This window comes from Spea bombifrons, chromosome 2 (assembly GCF_027358695.1).
Source record: "Spea bombifrons isolate aSpeBom1 chromosome 2, aSpeBom1.2.pri, whole genome shotgun sequence".
In the NCBI taxonomy this organism is placed as follows: Eukaryota; Metazoa; Chordata; class Amphibia; order Anura; family Pelobatidae; genus Spea; species Spea bombifrons.
The window spans coordinates 59,200,206-59,217,730 of NC_071088.1; the positions used below are offsets into that span (position 1 = coordinate 59,200,206).

Here is a 17,525-nt window from a genome sequence, read left to right on the forward strand (position 1 = left end):
ATGGTGTGTTTTCAGTTTTTCTAGTGGTGCAGTTTGCACTCCTAGCTATATACTGTATGTTTTTCGTTAGTGATGCTTTGCCATCCTCCTATTGTGTGTGTGTGTGTGTGTGTGTGTGTGTGTGTGTGTGTGTGTGTGTGTATATATATAATATATATATATATATATATAATATATATAATATATATAGCGCGCCGACAGATTCCGCAGTGCTGTACAAAGATGAAAATGTTACAGATAACAAGTATAATACAGCAATGTACATACGGATACAAGAGGAATGAAGGGCCCTGCAGGAACTTACAATTTAGGTATATACCGTATTTGCTCGATTATAAGACCACCCTGATTATAAGACGACCCCCCAAAATCTGAATATTAACTTAGGAAAAAAAGAAAAAGCCTGAATATAAGACGACCCTAAAGGAAAAAAGTTTTACCAGTAAATGTTAATTCATGTAAACTATTTTTTTTAATAAAAGCTATGATTGAGAAAAATATATATTTTTTTGTTTTTATTTCTTGTATTTTCCAACCTGTCCCCCAGTTACACACATCTGGCACTGTGGCCCATGATATGCCTTTTAACCCTCTATATGCCACTGTGCCCCATGGTATGCCTTTTGACCCCCTATGTGCCACTCTGCCTCCAGAAATGCCTTATACCCCTATATCGCATTCTGGCATTTAGGGGGTTAAAATGCATATTATGGGGCAGAGTGGCATATAGGGAGGTATAAGGCATTCCAGGAGGCAGAGTGGCATTAAGGGAGTTAAAAGGCATTATATAGAGCACTCTGCCTCCAGAAATGCCTTATACCCCTATATGCCACTCTGGCATTTAGGGGGTTAAAAGGCATATTATGGGGCAGAGTGGCATATAGGGAGGTATAAGGCATTTCAGGAGGCAGAGTGCACTATTAAATGCCCCCTTAACGCCACTCTGCCTCCTGAAATGCCTTATACCTCCCTATATGCCACTCTGCCCCATAATATGCCTTTTAACCCCCTAAGTGCCAGAGTGGCATATAGGGGTGTAAGGCATTCCAGAAATGCCACACACACACACACACACACACACACACACACACACACACTCTTACTTACCGGTGCTTCCAATTTGGGCAGCGGGTTGACGTCTCATTCCGCGGCAGCCGGAAGGAGGTGGAGTTGGCAGCGGGGGTTTGTATGCGTCCGTCGCAAATACCTTCCCCGGCTGTCAGAGATCAGGAACTCTGGAACTCTGATCTCTGACAGTCGGGGAAGGTATTTGCGACGGACGCATACAAACCCCCGCTGCCAACTTCACCTCCGGAAGCACCGGTAAGTGTGTGTGTGTGTGGGGGGGGCGACGACAGGAGGATCCAGGTCCCCTGCAGCGGTGTGGGGGATCTGGATCTTAGTCTCCTAATCAGACCTCTATTTGAGGTCTGATTAGAAGACGACCCCGATTGTAAGACGAGGGGTATTTTTCAGAGCATTTGCTCTGAAAAAAACCTCGTCTTATAATCGAGCAAATACGGTATATCTTGTTACTATGTTCTGTTTTATTGTTTGTAGGATGTTGGCCCCTGATAACACTGACAGACCTTAAGTGGAAGAAAAATCCAAAAAGGTGCTAAACTAAACAAATCGTGCTGGCTGCCATAAGTCTATTCAAGACCCTAAGGAAAAACTGTGTCCGTCCTGTCTGGAGTCTGTGGCAGACACTGAGCATGCAGGGGGTAGAGAATTATTTGACTAGCTAAAAGTTTAGATGCAAGCCACATTCTTGGTTTGCGCTCCGATTCCCCCAGAATTGGCAAAGTTGAGCCAATTCATCCCGTTTTTCTGACTCTGAATTGGATTATCCTGAATTGGAAGATGACTCGTCGGAAGAGGGGAAGTGAAAAATCAGAATCTCCTTTTCCCTATTGAGGAAGTAGGCAACCTGATTCCTGCTGTTAAAGCTGCCATACACATTGAGGAGGAACCTAGACCTAAGAAATCGCTTGTTTTTCGTCAGGCTTTTTCAAACGGAATCCCTGCTTTCCTGTCCACCTTGTTTTGTCAGACATCAAAAAGCAGGAATGGAACCACCCAGAGCTCAGACTTAACCTATCCAGACGCAAGACCTTCAAGAAGGAGATCTGAGCAATTCACCTCCCCAAACCGCTCCATGACTCGGACATCTTCATGACTCTTCCAATATCCTGGTAGGTGAAATATTTTTCAAAGACAGCTGCTTCTAGATTACTCAGGATCCCTGGGTAGGAAACATTTTTTTTTTTTCATTTTTCATTGAGGCTGTAAATCGGTTTCAAGAATCACAAGCTCTCATACCAGTCCCCACGCTGGAGCACAGTCAGGGTATATACTCCCCCATATTCCTGGACCCAAAATCCTCAGGAGGTTTCAGACCTATTAAGACCTGTGTTTTCTAAACCAGTGCCTCAGATACTCCAGGTTCAAAATGGAGACTGGATTTTCAAGATTTTATGGGTTCTATAGACCTGAAGGATGTTTACCTCAATGTACCTACTCGTCCATCTTACCAGTGGTATCTGGGTATAGTGGTTCCATTGCCCTCAGGAGTGTCCCACCCTCCATTTCAGGCCCTCCCCTTTGGACTCGCCTCGGCTCTCAAGGTCTTTACAAAACTTTAGCAGTTGTGGCTGCACAGCTCATATCGGTCATCCTGTACCTTGATGACTGGCTTGTCCGGGCTCATTCAACATCCTCCCTGCAGTCTCACCTATCGAGTCATCTCCACGTTGCAGGATTTGGGATGGCTGATAAATTGGGACAAGTCAAGCCTGATCTACTCCTGATCAGGAAAAGCCTTTTTAACACCTACAAAGTGTGAAGGCATCATGTCATTGGTCTATCAGGTCTTGTCTTCCAAGAGAAGAACTTGCATGTCCTTAATTGGCAGAATGGCCTCTTCCTGCTACGCAGTCACCTGGGCTCTGGCCCATCTACAGGTCATCCAGCACTTCATCCTACACTGCTGGAATGGGAGTCTGTCCTCTTTGGATCGTCCGATCTGAATGCCTGCTCAGATCTGGACAGCTCTTAGATGGTGGCTTCAAACAGAGGTTTTGTCAGCTGGAAGACTAGCCAATATTAACGAAGGAAGTTTTAACTACAGACGCAAGTTCCAAGGGATGTGTCGCTACTTACCTAGACCAGTTTTGTTCAAAGCTTCTGGGATCTGACTGGGGAAAATGATCTACATCATTGGACACCTCTAGTTGCAGGAAAAGAAGTTCTGGTTCAATCATGGTGGGTTATATAAACAAGGTGGCACCAGGAGCCCTGTTCTACTTAGAATAGCCGTCTGAATTTGCCTGTGGACAGAGGCTAATTTTTTGCTTAACCTTGGTTCAAGTGAAGGGATCTTTGAACACTTAGGCAGACTTCCTGAGCAAAATGTCAGTCTTGAGAGGAGAATGAGCCTTGAATTCCGAATCCTTCAACTTCATTATACCAAGCTGGGGTCTTCCAGAAGTGGACCTGATGGCCCTGATCTCACGAGTAATTCAGAAGGTCAAGTCAAACGAGGCGTCGGTTATTCTAGTAGCTCCATATTGGCCAAAAGAGTTTGGTGCACGGATCTGATCCAGCTTAGCTTCTCCGCTAACGTTCCATCTCCGGAAGGACCCATATTTCATCCAAACCCTGAGATTTTCCATCTGACGGCCTGGAAGTTGAATGGGAAATCATCAAAGCCAAAGGATTCTCCCCATCAGTAACAGAAACTCTACTCTTCAGCTGTAAAATAAGGTGACTTTACAAAATTTGGAAGACATTCTGTTCATGGTGCAGCTCTAGTTCTTCGTGTTCACCTCTCCAGATTCAGTCCAACAGTCTACTAATAAAGTCCAGATATTGGCCATCAGCGCTATATCAGGTCTTGAATTGGCAGCGCTTGCACCCTTCAGACATTTCTCTAAAGCGTTGGTCCGGATCAGGCCTTGTCCTATAGTCAAGATGGCCCCCTGGTCCATATTTGGGGCTAAGAACACAATGTCTATAATACTAGACATATTATCAGTCAGAGGGGGGGTGACCCTGCACATATATACTATGGAAGCTGAAATTATATCATGCAAGCATCTCTAGCGGCAATGCACAGAGAGCCCAAATTTTATTGTATATGTGTTAATTGATCGTTTTGCTCTAAAATTGTATTTTGTTCTAAATGAGGAAGCTTGTTTTCCCAGAACTGGGACAGGAGGGATACAAAGCATGTGACAATCATACATTTTTGGTTTAGGGCTTTTTAAAAATAGGATTGTACTGAATACTTCAGTGATTTGGTCTGCAAGAGGTGCTAAACTTGTAGATATTTGTAGAAGTCAGCTGAGAGGATGAAATTGGTAGATTGTAAGTGCAGATGAGTGGAAAGAAGTCTTATTATGTAAGTCACCTATCCGGAGAGATGTATTAGTAATTCTAGAGATACTAGTGGTGTGGCTTTAGTTTACTGAGCACAAGGATTTTAACCTACACTACTACATGGATTCAGCAGAGCCTCAAGCTAAATACAAGGATTTGTCTTTCTTCATGAGTCCATCATCATTATTCTGGCCTCAGAGTTCTTCTGTTAAGATCAGGAACTAGAATTCAGTGCCAAACAGCAGGAAGGAAAGAGATTCTGCAACAATAGTTGTTTTCCAACAAATAAAACTCCAATTTGTCTGAACTCAAAAGTTATGAAATCAAATTCATGTTCTGAAAACAAATGAGCTAAAAAAATGACAAATTATACTATATTTAATTAATTTAATCCATACATATTAAGTGTCTTAATCAATGCAAAATTTTGTTAAATGGATTTCATGCAGGTCTGGAAGCTAAAAGCAAGAAGTCAGAAGATGACCCAATCATTGTAGATGGTCTTGAAATCCACAAAGAACAGCTGATAACTCAAATGGACACTGACAGTGTCTAGGTCTCCCAACCTGGTACAAGGGCCCTGGGACAAATTGTGTTTGTTACACGAGAACCCACAGCCTTTTTATATTGTCGTATAGTATTTTCTGTACAAATGGTGCACCTTATCTTGTTTTTTAAAACAAACAACTACATAAACGAGTAGCCTGTGAGCTGAGACAAATTGAAAGAACTACATGATCATTTTAATGCTTAAGTATCCCTGTTGTTTTGTATCATCAAATGTTTTGTGTATGTTAGATGTTTTATAACTTGTAGCAGTGACCTAATTCAATTTCAATATACATTTTCTATACACTCGGAGGTAATTTAAACACTGCTTCAATATTTACCTTTGTTAGCAGAGCATTCTTCCCTATATATCTGATCCAATGATGCATAATGCACCGAGATTTCATCCTTGACTATTTCATCATTTAATGAACCACCTTGAGGAAAAGATAAATTATATATTAATCTGAAAGAACCTGGTTCTTTTTTTAGGTACTTAGCCTAGAGGGGATAAACAAAAACATGAAAAAGGTGGCTCATTAAAAAGCCCTTCCACCCTACCCAAGCTTAATTCTTTATCAATTTAGCCTTTATCATTTGCATATTTCTGGTTCTCTACCTAAACAAAACCTTCACCTTTATAAACTGGAATTCTAAAACCCTCCATAAAACCTTAAGTTTAGCCATCCGTTTGGGTCTAAAAAGGGAAGCAGCTTTGCTATTCTCACTGGAGTCACTGCTTTTCTGAACCTGCTCTTTTCCCATTCTGCAAGTTCCTACGAAAACATCTAAACGGATGACTCCCAGCACATACTGTACATGCCTAAATTAGGTATTAGGCCATTTACATTGCAAGATGTTTCCCCATAATTTAAAAATTAAATCCCTGAACATTATGTTTTTGCAAGTATTCAGCCAGTTGCTGTTCAAATGTCTCTACGGAGTCTGATAAAAGTACCTCTGCAGGCAGAGAATGCCACATCCTTATTGTCCTTACTGTAAAAAACAGTGTTCTAGTCCTTTTATTAATTTTGTCGCCCACCTCTGCACCTTTTCCAGTGCTATAACACCCTTCTTTAGAGTAGGTGACCAAAATTGCACAGCATATTCAAGGTGTGGTCTTACCATTAGTTTATACAGAGGCAAAAATATATATTTTTATCCCGCAAATTGATACCCCTTTTTATACAGGACAATACCTTACTGGCCTTAGCAACTGCTGACTGACATTGCACATTGTTGCCTAGTTTGTTGTCTATAACAATTCCCAAATCCTTCTCATTTGTTGTTGTCAGGACTCGGGTGATCAGGTCGGGTAGGAGCCCATGTGCAGGGGATACTTGGGGTTCGGTCTGTAACCCACAGTGCATTATTATACAAAGACACCACAAGCAGAAATCCAGGTAATGCAATGTATTGTACGTATATAACAGGACAAGCAAATAAGGGTAATACAGTCTAAGCAAGAAACCGGACGTATGGCAAAATAAATACCGGTAATAAGTCTTTTGGTAGGGAGCCCACTGGGAAGGGCACGAAAGGCACACAGCCCACTGGGAAGGGCACGAAAGGCACACAGCCCACTGGGAAGGGCACGAAAGGCACACAGCCCACTGGGAAGGGTTGCGAAAGGCACACAGCCCACTGGGAAGGGCACGAAAGGCACACAGCCCACTGGAAAGGGCACGAAAGGCACACAGCCCACTTGGAATGACACAAAGCAGGTAACCAGGAACGGTACAGGTGCAGAGCCACAGCAAAAAGGTCCACAGACTTCAATACAAATTACAACATAATACTCACCCACGAACCCATACACCATTTTAAATTTTTATGCACTGACAACTTCTGTCTAAAAGTCTCATCATAGTTAAACCACGCCAAACCACAAAAGTTCTTATATACTTCTAACACTGCATCTAGATGCTGAAAAAGCTGGCCTACGTCTTTCCTCCTCCTTATCATGTTTCAATAAAAATTCCTTAGACGCTTGAAATAAAGGCAATCTATCCAGATAGTCATCATTTCAATTTTTTCTTTAACCGACTTACATAAATTAAAACCTAAGGGTGAAGTCTTGCAAGATAGTCTTTCATGTAAGCTTCATTCACAACATTAGACCTTGCCTTACTAGCATTAAAGTCAGTATTTACCCAAGCCTGAGCTGGACTCTGGCATTGCATATGCTTCAAAATACCAACAAGTGATATGACAGCATCATTTAACTTTCTCATATTAACATCAGCACACTCACCAACATCTTCCCCATCTCTGCCTTCTGCCCTCAATGAATCCTCCTGATCACCGTCCTGCAGCTGCACAGACCTTGGTACAACCTGTTCAAGACGTATCCTGAAGAGGCTTCCTCCTTCTTACAATCTCCTTCACCCTTGTAGCATGCCTTTTCTTCCTCTGTGCTGTCCGCACAGACTTTCTTCTGGGTTTGTCCCTCACTTCTGGCGTCACCGTGACCTCTCCACGCAAAAATGATGCTTGGCCACCTTCTAGTGAGAATGCTCCATCTTGCGAGACTTCCACTGCCAGCATCTCGTCATCCGGCTCCTCTTCCGCAACTTCCTCCAGTACGCAACTCGGATCCACATGATATAGCTTGTCGGCACCAGAAGCAGACTCCAAGCAGCCCCAAAGCTGTTCTTTGCCACCTCTCTCCGCAAAGCAAACACAAAAGCGTTTTCATCAGCTCTTCCATGCTGTCTCCAGCTCACCTGCCTCACTGCTGCTCACCAGACTCAAGGTCAGTGCAGACAAGTTAGCGGTTTGCTTAGCAAGTGAACAGGCACCTTCATAACTCCACTATTTATATTTAAAATTCCGGACCATTAGCGCAGTGCAAGCCCCCCAGGAAAGCAGTAAAGAACGTGGTAAAGCGCAAGCCCCCAGGCAAGGCAGTAAATAATGTGGTAAAGTACAAGCGCAACTAGAACCTTCTTATGTTACATGACCTTTCTATTTTTTTTTTTACATAACTTCTGACCTTTATATAACCTATATTTTTTGTATAACGTTACACCTTAACTTGCCCCCACAACCTCATGTTACCCTGCTCTAAAGGTGCAGGTTTCTCCACTACAGGTGTATTTATACTGAGATCATGTGACTTCTGTGTAATTGGTTACACCAGATAGGAGGTTCATAGCAAAGGGGGAGAATACACATGCACCACTTTTCCATTTTTTATTTTTTAGAATTTTTCTTCATTTCACGTCATTATTTTGGACTATTTTGTGTATGTCCATTTTTATTCCAGGTTGTAATGCAACAAAATAGGAAAAATGCAAAGGGGATCAATACTTTTGCAAGGCACTGTACATACAATTGTCTTCATCTATGTTTTTCATCCCCTTCATCATGAACCTAAAGCAGGTTACACCTCAACTGGAACATCTTTTGAAGAGAAAAAAATGGGTTACACTTGTAATGAAAATAAATACGGTAGTTTTGAGTAAAAAGAAACATATGGGGAAGATGTGTGTGCTAAATTTTTTCTTAAAACAGATAAAACACAAGCCTCAAATTTCACTTTACTGATCAGATTCAGATCAATATATTTTTGACATTGGTCCCCTAAAACAGAACTATGACAAAATGAAGCATTTGACTGTGCTTGCACACAGTGTATTTTAGTTGTTTATTAAATATATACTATTCCTGAGTAGAGTGTAGTTGATTAAAATAGTTGCCTGGTAGCCTGATTATTATCTTGATATCTTATAGTCGTATCATAAATTATAAATTGATAGATATTGGAGACAAAACCAGACATTTTACTGAGCTTGCGCACAGTGTGACTGTGTTTTAGTTGTTTACAATTTAAAACCTGTTCCTGAGTAATTTCAGACAAGTTGTCCATTTAAGCTACCAGCCAAACCTCTATTTGTGGACAATTTTATTTAATAAAATTTTATTACGTTTATATCTTATTGCAGGGGCGTCCAACGTTTATATCTTATTGCATGGCGGCTGCTTTGAACTTCACGGCTGGGCGGCCGCTTTGAACACGTGACGTTTGAGGAGCCGGGCTCACAGAAGGTGTTCCTCATGGCAAGGAGAGGGCCATCACAACGGAGGAGAACAGGAAAAAAAGAAAAAAACAAAAATGTAAGTATTACCAAAAAATTGTTAGGGGTTATAGGAAAGCAGACCCATATTCAAGAGGGGGGGGGGTGGGTTATGGCATTATGAAATAAATATAAACAGGGGTGTGTGGGTGGGAGGTAATACACATGGCAGAGGGGGCATCAATAGACAAGAGGGTGGCTGGGCATCACATTAGCCAATACAAAAGGGGTGTGGGGGGCATCAATACAAAAGGGAGAAGGAATAAATAGAATAGTATAAATAAATACTGCAGGAATAAATAGAACTATTTCATTTTTACTTATCCAAAGATAAAACTCCCTCCTGAACTTTCTTGGCCCAGAAATCAGTGAGAGGAAAAGTAAAGGTTTTGTGTTATTTACTCTGTTTAAATCTGCATATTTTATTAAAAAGGATCAGTGACACTAAATTGTGGCTTCAGGCGTCCGGTATATGATGACTTTTTTAGTGTACTGATTACTCCCAATCCCATCACATAAGATTCTATCCTATATTATCTGCCGAGCACTGATGTCATCTTTATCCAGTACACACCGATGCAGATGAGTTAAGATTCTGTCTATTTTATTTATTTCCATAAAATGGCTACCAAAATCCTCAGCACCAGGCCTGTGATGCTCTTAATCCGGCCTTGCCTCCAGTGTCCATCAACCATCTTAAATTCAGCTTGTAGCCACAGTGTGCTCCAGCCTTGTGCAGTTTTATTTGGCTAAACTTGTTTTAAATGGTTTGTGGACTGACTTTGTTTTACTGTTTAAGTAATTTAGTATTGATAGAATGACATATAAAAGTTGATCAAGAAAACTTTTCCACTACTTTTTTCATTATCGCCAAATTAACCCTGTATTAATATGCATTATAAAGCTAAAAGACCATATTTTCCCTCAGTGAAAAATGAGTGCGGCCGACGCACACATACATTTCTGATGAAGTGGCCCACTGCAGGGGAAACAACTTGGACACCCCTGTCTTATTGTATATATTCTTCATAAAGAAATGTTGGTGATTTAACTGTGTGAAATTTCGTAGTAAGAGTACAGATATATATATTTTTCCATTTATACTGGCAAGTACAAAACATTTGGAGAATGGAGTTGTTATAGTTTTCGTGGGCTGGGCAGACCTGGCGACAGGCATGTACAAAAACATAGTAGTCAGGTGACCCTGGTATAACAGTCCAAAGTAGGCAGAATCACAAGCTGAATTACCATGAGCCACATGCAGCAGCATCAGCAGTGTTCAACATCCTTATCAGCATAGTAAGCAGTGGCGTACATCACTGTGACACCAGTCACATTCATTTCAATAACCACCTTTCAATAAACTCTTACTGGCATTAATTCCAGTACATTAAAAGGGACTTCCCACCATTTGCATTTAAAGCATTTCAACATATTAATTTATTTTGAGACTTTGTCAGTCTTAGCCTCCCGGTATTCAGTAACACTTTGAGTGACGGCTCTACTGTACAGCCAAGTATGTCTGTAATAATTATATTAATTGAAACATAAATTTTAGTGATCACCCCCCATGTCCAATAAGCTTAAATGTACTCTGCGATCCCCCACAACCACAGACCATTGTGGATCTAAGGGCTACCTCGAAGCCACCTTGTAGGTGCATTCTTAAACAGTTTTGTAGGTTGTTAGGGAGTGAATATGATAGCATTGTTCCAGGCATCCTGATATCTTGAAGTACCCATTGAATAGGTTTCCAACACATGCATTTTGTATGGGATCAGGAACCAGAAAAATAAAGACTCCTTTATTAAGGCAAAAGCAAGGTAATGTGATGCAAAAGACATAATCCAAACAAAAAGCTGGAGTCAGTAACCACAGCAGGTAATCAGACGAACCGGCGTCAGGGGTATGGAGATCAGTGAAGTCAGGGTACGGATGCCAGGTAACAGGAACCAGAAGGGAAGTCAGACAAAGCATGGGAACATGGGATACTCAGAAACGCTCTTGATAACTGGAGCTAAACACAAGGACAAGGAGGAAATGAGCCTTAGCTGTTAAATAGCCTGAAAGAGGATGGCTGATAGTAGATAGGTGGGTAACTGTGGTAACAGAGATAGAAAAGCCATTTATTAAACATCAGCTAATTACTGTAAGTCTATTAAAGTAAAAAAAAAGGCACCAACACCTGGTAGCCCCAGGCGTTCTCCCATCCAAGTACTAACCAGGCCCAACGCTGCTTAACTTCCATGATCAGCAAAGATCAGGCCCATTCAGGGTAGTACAGCCAGAGGTATCAGCTGGGTGGCCCTGACACATATGTAATTACGCTTTTAATTGTGTCTGCATTTTCTTGAAAACGCCGTCAAGTCTACTGAATGCAAATCAACCTTATAAATTGTAGGTGTCATATTTTCCTGTGTAAGACCCAAGTTAAACATACATTTTCTCCAAAGTAGTGCGTATTGAATACAACTTTTGCACTGCCCGGTACCACTTCAATCCACAACTGGAGAGGACATTGATCCACAAAATGGCTTTCTATATCAGGGCATCACATATTTATAATTATTTATAATGCATATAATTGTGAAAGGCTTAAACAGAAATCCCTGAGGAAGTCTGCATCTTCATGTTGGTGTTGAAAGCTTCATCTAACTATTGCTGATTGATATTATATTCTGGTGTATCTACTCCCACAAGTGATTACAGTGGTACTGCCATTCGGGGGATTTTTTGCGACCATTTGGAGCGACATCTCCAGGCTAGTAACCTGTGTAATTTTATAAGCGCTTTTAGCACTTGAGCTGGTCTCAGTGGCAATTTTCTTGTGAGTATAATAAATTGTATTCTGATTTTTCACTTTAACCCCTTCAGTCCCCTATGGAAGTACCAGTAAGTACAAAAAAAGCATCTAAAGAAAGTCTGTGGGGACTTGCGTAGAGATCACAGTGTGATCGGTGCAGGGGGATCCATATTTCTCACTCTTTTTTTTTTTTTAAATCACTAAAATAAAAAATAATAATAAAAAAAAACAATAAAGTGAGCATTGTCACATCACTGACATTAATAACATGTTCAAGGGGTCCTTAAGAGGACCTCTAACCATACTGCACTGATAACAGTGCATTTGTTTTTGATCTGGCTATTGCACCTCTTCCCGAGTTTTGTCTAAAGGCTGTCCTGTACCGGGAGCAATTACTTTCAAGGGATCCATGTATTAAGTGGATATAGAGGCAAAAGGTGATAATTGTTGAACTTATTTGCATGCGCCTACCCAGAATCCCTTGTGGTTGTGGCAGCACCATGAGATTTCTGAGGGAACAACAAGCCTTCTGGCTTGTCTGTTGTCTGTAGATGAGTGTTTAATAATGCTTCTACATAGTTTTATTTATGGCATAGAAAACATCTTTTCTCAGCAAGGCATAAAGTTCCCCTCTAGTTTGGATAATCTCATGGAGGGTGTTCTTCTCAAGGGTTTTGACTTAATTAAGTAATTAATCACTCAGTTGGCTAATCAATGCCGTAGCCTTTTTCTTTTTCCTATCTGCTATCTTAAAGAATACCCTCTGATTTATGATTAATGCGTCTTCCCAAATATATCAATCCCCTGTGTATTATTTAGTGCAAAAAAATCTTTAAGAAATGTATTTACCTCCGTTACTACTGACTCATCCATTAAAAGAAACGGACTTCCTAGCCTCACAGCTTTCTGACCAAGCACAGTGATTAGATCATGTCATTTTCGTTGCATCATTGCCCAGGTGTCAGTTAGGATGATCGTTTTCATCATGTCTTTTAAAAACCTAGAATTGCTATAATCTGGCTTCTGACGCATTGCTGTCGTGGTATTGTGCGGAGTCCCCACAAGTAACAAATTTAGGTCCTTTCTTCTTGAGTATCCAATGTGGTGCATGATGATGCATTTTAAATTGCTTGCCCCAATAACTGGGGATATCAGATCTTTCTCATCAGTTTCTTGGAGTAATATTATGTCTCCTGTCATCCGTGTGCAGTATCTTATAGCTTGTCTATGCTTTTTGGGGACGTTCAGGCAGTGGACATTATGCAAAATCACTCTATATTAGGTTGTTATAAAGGGGCTGACTTGTTGCTGGTAATGTGCGGGATGGTCAGGCTATGTATTCTGGTCACTTGCTGTAGTGTTTTCTCTGGCGCTACTCCGCAAATTATTAATTCCTTTATGGTGTGTACAGTCATTTAAGTGTCTAAAACCAAAGCAAATTAAGGAAAGCAATAAAAAAGCAGAAGGAAAAGGAAGGAAAGAAATAACCAACAGCTTTGTAGATATCATTGAGTATTTTGTTGCAATATAATATATAAGTGTCTGCCTTAAACTGTTGTACATTCCCATAATCCCTTCTCTCGTATCTCGCTGTACCTCCATATAGCTAGCAATATTGACGCCTATGAGAGAGGTAGAGTCACCAGGCTCTAAGCCTTGGGGACACTAACCCTGTGATAACCATACAACGGGACTGATTCAACCCATGCTAGTGTTATTAATTTAGCAGACTCATAATTTCTGGGCTAAAAACAAACATAGTTTAAGATCATGTAGTTCAATATCAAAAACATTTCTAACTGCTAGATAAATCAACAAAATAAGGCTGACAGCAACTATGGGCAGCACTAGATCCACTGGAGCATTAACCATTAGGGTGGTGGGCCTTGATGCTCTTTGTGGATGCTAGTACCACCCAAGTACCCCAAAGTCAGACTACCTCCGAGTACTGACCCTCGAAGTTATTGGGACAAGAAAGCTGTTGTCTGGCCAGGCCTCTCCTTAGTGGCCCAGCAGAAAGGGGAACAAAACACAAAAGCTTAAGCTTATGCTAGAGTGCTGTTGGATAGCTGTGCAGAACATCACGAGATATCTGGCACCAAGCTTACTCTGGTAATCAAAGGGTTTAGTTCTGCAAAACATTCTGTTTCCCTTGAGTCTGGACAGTGTCTATCACTATAAACATCTCCAAGGGTTTAGTAGTTTTAGCCAGATTCAGTAAATAAAATTCACCGGCTAATGAAGGGCTGGTATTATAATGTATTGGTTAACTTGTTCCCCGACATTGAAAGGTTAAATATGTCAAAAGAGATTATATTACGTGAAAAGGGATTTCCCAGCATTTCTATAATACTAGTGTTGCATTAATGGCATGGTTTTTAAAAATAGTGTGTTTTCACATAATATTTTTAGACAGCTGCATATTTGTAATATGTTTTTGCTCTTCTAACTTAGCCGACTCTAAGAAACAAACACTCTGGCTTGTCTTGCATTAAACTTTAGAATTATTGAGTCTTATTCACCATCATGGACAATTTTACTAATGGAGGTTGTGAAGGAAATTACCGGTACTTAATTAGACTTCCTAAAATGGCAGGCACCAGGCATAGAAATTATATTCACTTGAATAAAATTAAATAAACCAAGTTTAGTGCTCAACTACATTGCTGTATACAGCACTGTATAGTAAATATTATATATATATATATATATTATATGGGATCTTTGAGAACTAATGTGGCGTTCCAGTTGCAATTTAATCACCACATAATTTAATTGTCTGTGTAATAAACAGCTGGATGAACTCCAATAGTGTCTCATAACTAGTCTAGGTCTATTACTTTGGAAATTGGGAAGTTGCAGTTGTGTCTAAATGTATTCTTTTTTTTATAATTACTTTTAAAAGAACACTAATCCGAAATCATAAGCTAAATATTTAGGAAAATTTAGACTTGTGCGTGTCTACATTTCAGTCATCAAATAATGCAGCTTCTCCAAAAAAGCCTTTTGTATGTTTAACTTAAAGCTTCGACAGAAATTTTTTAAAAAAAAAAGTTCAAAAAAATGTGTGTTTTCAATAACTTCCCATTTAGCACTTCCACTCATTTATAAAAAAAAGATGTCCAGGCAAAGACGAATCACTCAACCTCCCATAACTTTTTCCAAATGGAATGCAAGCTCTGAACGGCAACTTCTCTGAAAGTTATGGCAAGAGGGAAACAAGGGCCAGTTACAAGGGAGATCACCAATTGGTCTAATAAAGAGTATGATTACTCAGTTGGACAATTTAGTCCTACTAAATGAACCCATAGACCGCCTCAAAAACTAGACTGCCCTAGACCTAGTTTGCCTAGACAGCCATTGTGAACAATCACAATGGAAACAAATGTGATATATCTACTAATTGCTTAACAATTCACAAAATAGACAAATAATGATGTGACGCAAGTGTGAGGTCGGAAACTGGTCCGGGACATGCCTGTAAATGTACATATATATTTATTAAGCTTCTCTGGACAGACCCTTCGCATATTTCTAGCATCCTATGTCTTATAAGGGCTACAGATTCAAGGGAGAAAATGTCAGGGATGCAGCTGTCAAAGTTTTTCACAAGCTGAAGCCAGTGAATTTTAATTTTCTGCTAGCTTTTTCCCCTTTCCTAGAATTTAATTTGAATTTAAATAAGGCTGGCTTTTACAAATCCAAAATGGAAAAATAAGACAGCTTTAATTACTAAGTACATTGTGTTGAAGGAAACAAATATACTATTTCTCATTGTAAATAAGGTGTATTTGGACACCAATGAAAAGGCTGATAAAGATTTAGAATTCCATACAGTGTACCCCTAAATTTGTTAGTATTTTTTTACACACATTACATTTATTTATAAGTGCCAGCAGTGTTGACAGCTCTTCTACAGTTGGGGAAGAGCAAATCATGAATCAAACAGGAAAAGGTCTCTCAACTGCATTGGTAAGCCAAAAATCTGTCAGTGGTGTCACTAGAGTTGGTGTCACCCAGTGCGGTAACTCAAGGTGTCACCCTCATGGATTTCCTCTCGTATCAGGCAAAACAGAATCCCCCTGCCTTTTCAGAAGGAGTAAAGCAAGTTTTGTGCGCGCGTGTGGGGGAGGGTCACCAGAGGACAGCAGCTTTGGTTGTCAGCCCCGCTGATGGTGTCACACACCTGCTGCACCCCACTGGAACCTGACATAACTGCTGAGCACCCATATATGACATAATATCCCAGCACCCCATCTCTTAAAGGTGCACAGTGCAGTATACTGTGTACTACAGGGGCTGTGTCCTGCCCGCCTTACACGAAGACACCTCACAGCCCTCAGTTGCAAAGCATAGTGAGGAGGTCTAAACTCAATAATTAGAGGGGTGTTCCCATACTTTTGGTCATATAGTGTACACCCACATACAATGGATACATTTACCTAGGGTGTTAAGAAAATTTTGTTTCCATTAGTTTTCATAATTGGTTTTGTATATACCAGGGTAAGGCTTGCACCATACCAGGGAATTCTTCGGGTTTGGCCAGGAGAACTCTGGTAGAAGCGCCGTTTCTCTGGGTAAACACTCGAATCCTCCGGGTCAGGGGGAGTGGTGTCTTGACATGCCCCACATCCCACCTATTTCCCCTTTAAATGGGGGTGTTTCATGCAATGTCAGCGGGAACGTCCACTTATGGCAGCAGGACCACCCACCGACATCAGCAAGGCTGTCCTCACCACATCCCGCAAGAGTAGGCTCTGGTAGCAGGAGCCCACAAGTTCCCAGGTATGACCGTATGGCCCAGGGGGCCAGGAAAGCCAAGTAATGCCGTGACCACCGGGTGAAACAAGTATAATATGTTTTTTATACTTGCAGTATTATATCAGTGATGTAAACAAGGCATTTATAAATAGCTTAACTTTACCTGAAAGGAAGAAGCAAGGATAAGGATCCTTTAGGTCAAGTGTAAGCTGTTTAAAACGTAACAACAGCAAAACCATGAAAATGCACCTGGCCTCTGTGGTCTACCAAACTGAAAGTTTATCCTGGGACTCAAAGGTCTTATTTTGAAACCATTTCAGCCCTGGTCAGTGGCATGTGAAATGTATATGTGTTCTGGAAAATTGGCTGATTTGGCCAACCTACTTGGTGCTGTTTGTATTTCTGAATAAAATGGTGTACAATTCACACAATTCACCCTGAGATCGAGCAGCAGTGATTTCATTGTGTATTGCTAGCCCTCAATCAAAAGTAAGCATTAGGATAACTGTGTTTATTGGGAGTAAAATTAACATACAGCTTGGTTACTGTAATCTGCTTTAGAACTGGTATCTGAAACACATTTTATAATTTTTCAGCTGAATATTTCTATTCACATCTGTAACATAAATAGGAAATGTTTAGAAATCAGGGTTGTATGTTTTAATGAAATTGACATTTTTAAAGCTTTTTTTAAAATTGTGCCCGATTACACGCAGCTTCATTAAAACATTAAGAAACAACAATTCGAACAATTCAGTGTGTGCACAGATGGCTCTCTGACCCTTAACGGTTTAATTTTAATTAAATGCACAGAGCGTTTGGCAGGCCACAAAAGCTGTTGATAATCCCTAAATAAAACAGCTTTAGGTGGGGTTAGCCAATAAAGTGTAGAATTCCCCTTGTGGCTTAACTCTTTGTTTTGTATTAGTATTATTGAGAAGGATAGGTGAAAT

At 40.5% G+C, this 17,525-nt stretch overlaps 1 protein-coding gene across 1 annotated transcript in view; it reads left to right on the forward strand.

Annotated features, from left to right (window-relative positions):
- Window positions 1-17,525, forward strand: part of LOC128472508 (acidic mammalian chitinase-like) — a 323,300-nt gene that overhangs the window by 282,123 nt on the left and 23,652 nt on the right. The gene's annotated exons all lie outside the window — the stretch shown is intronic.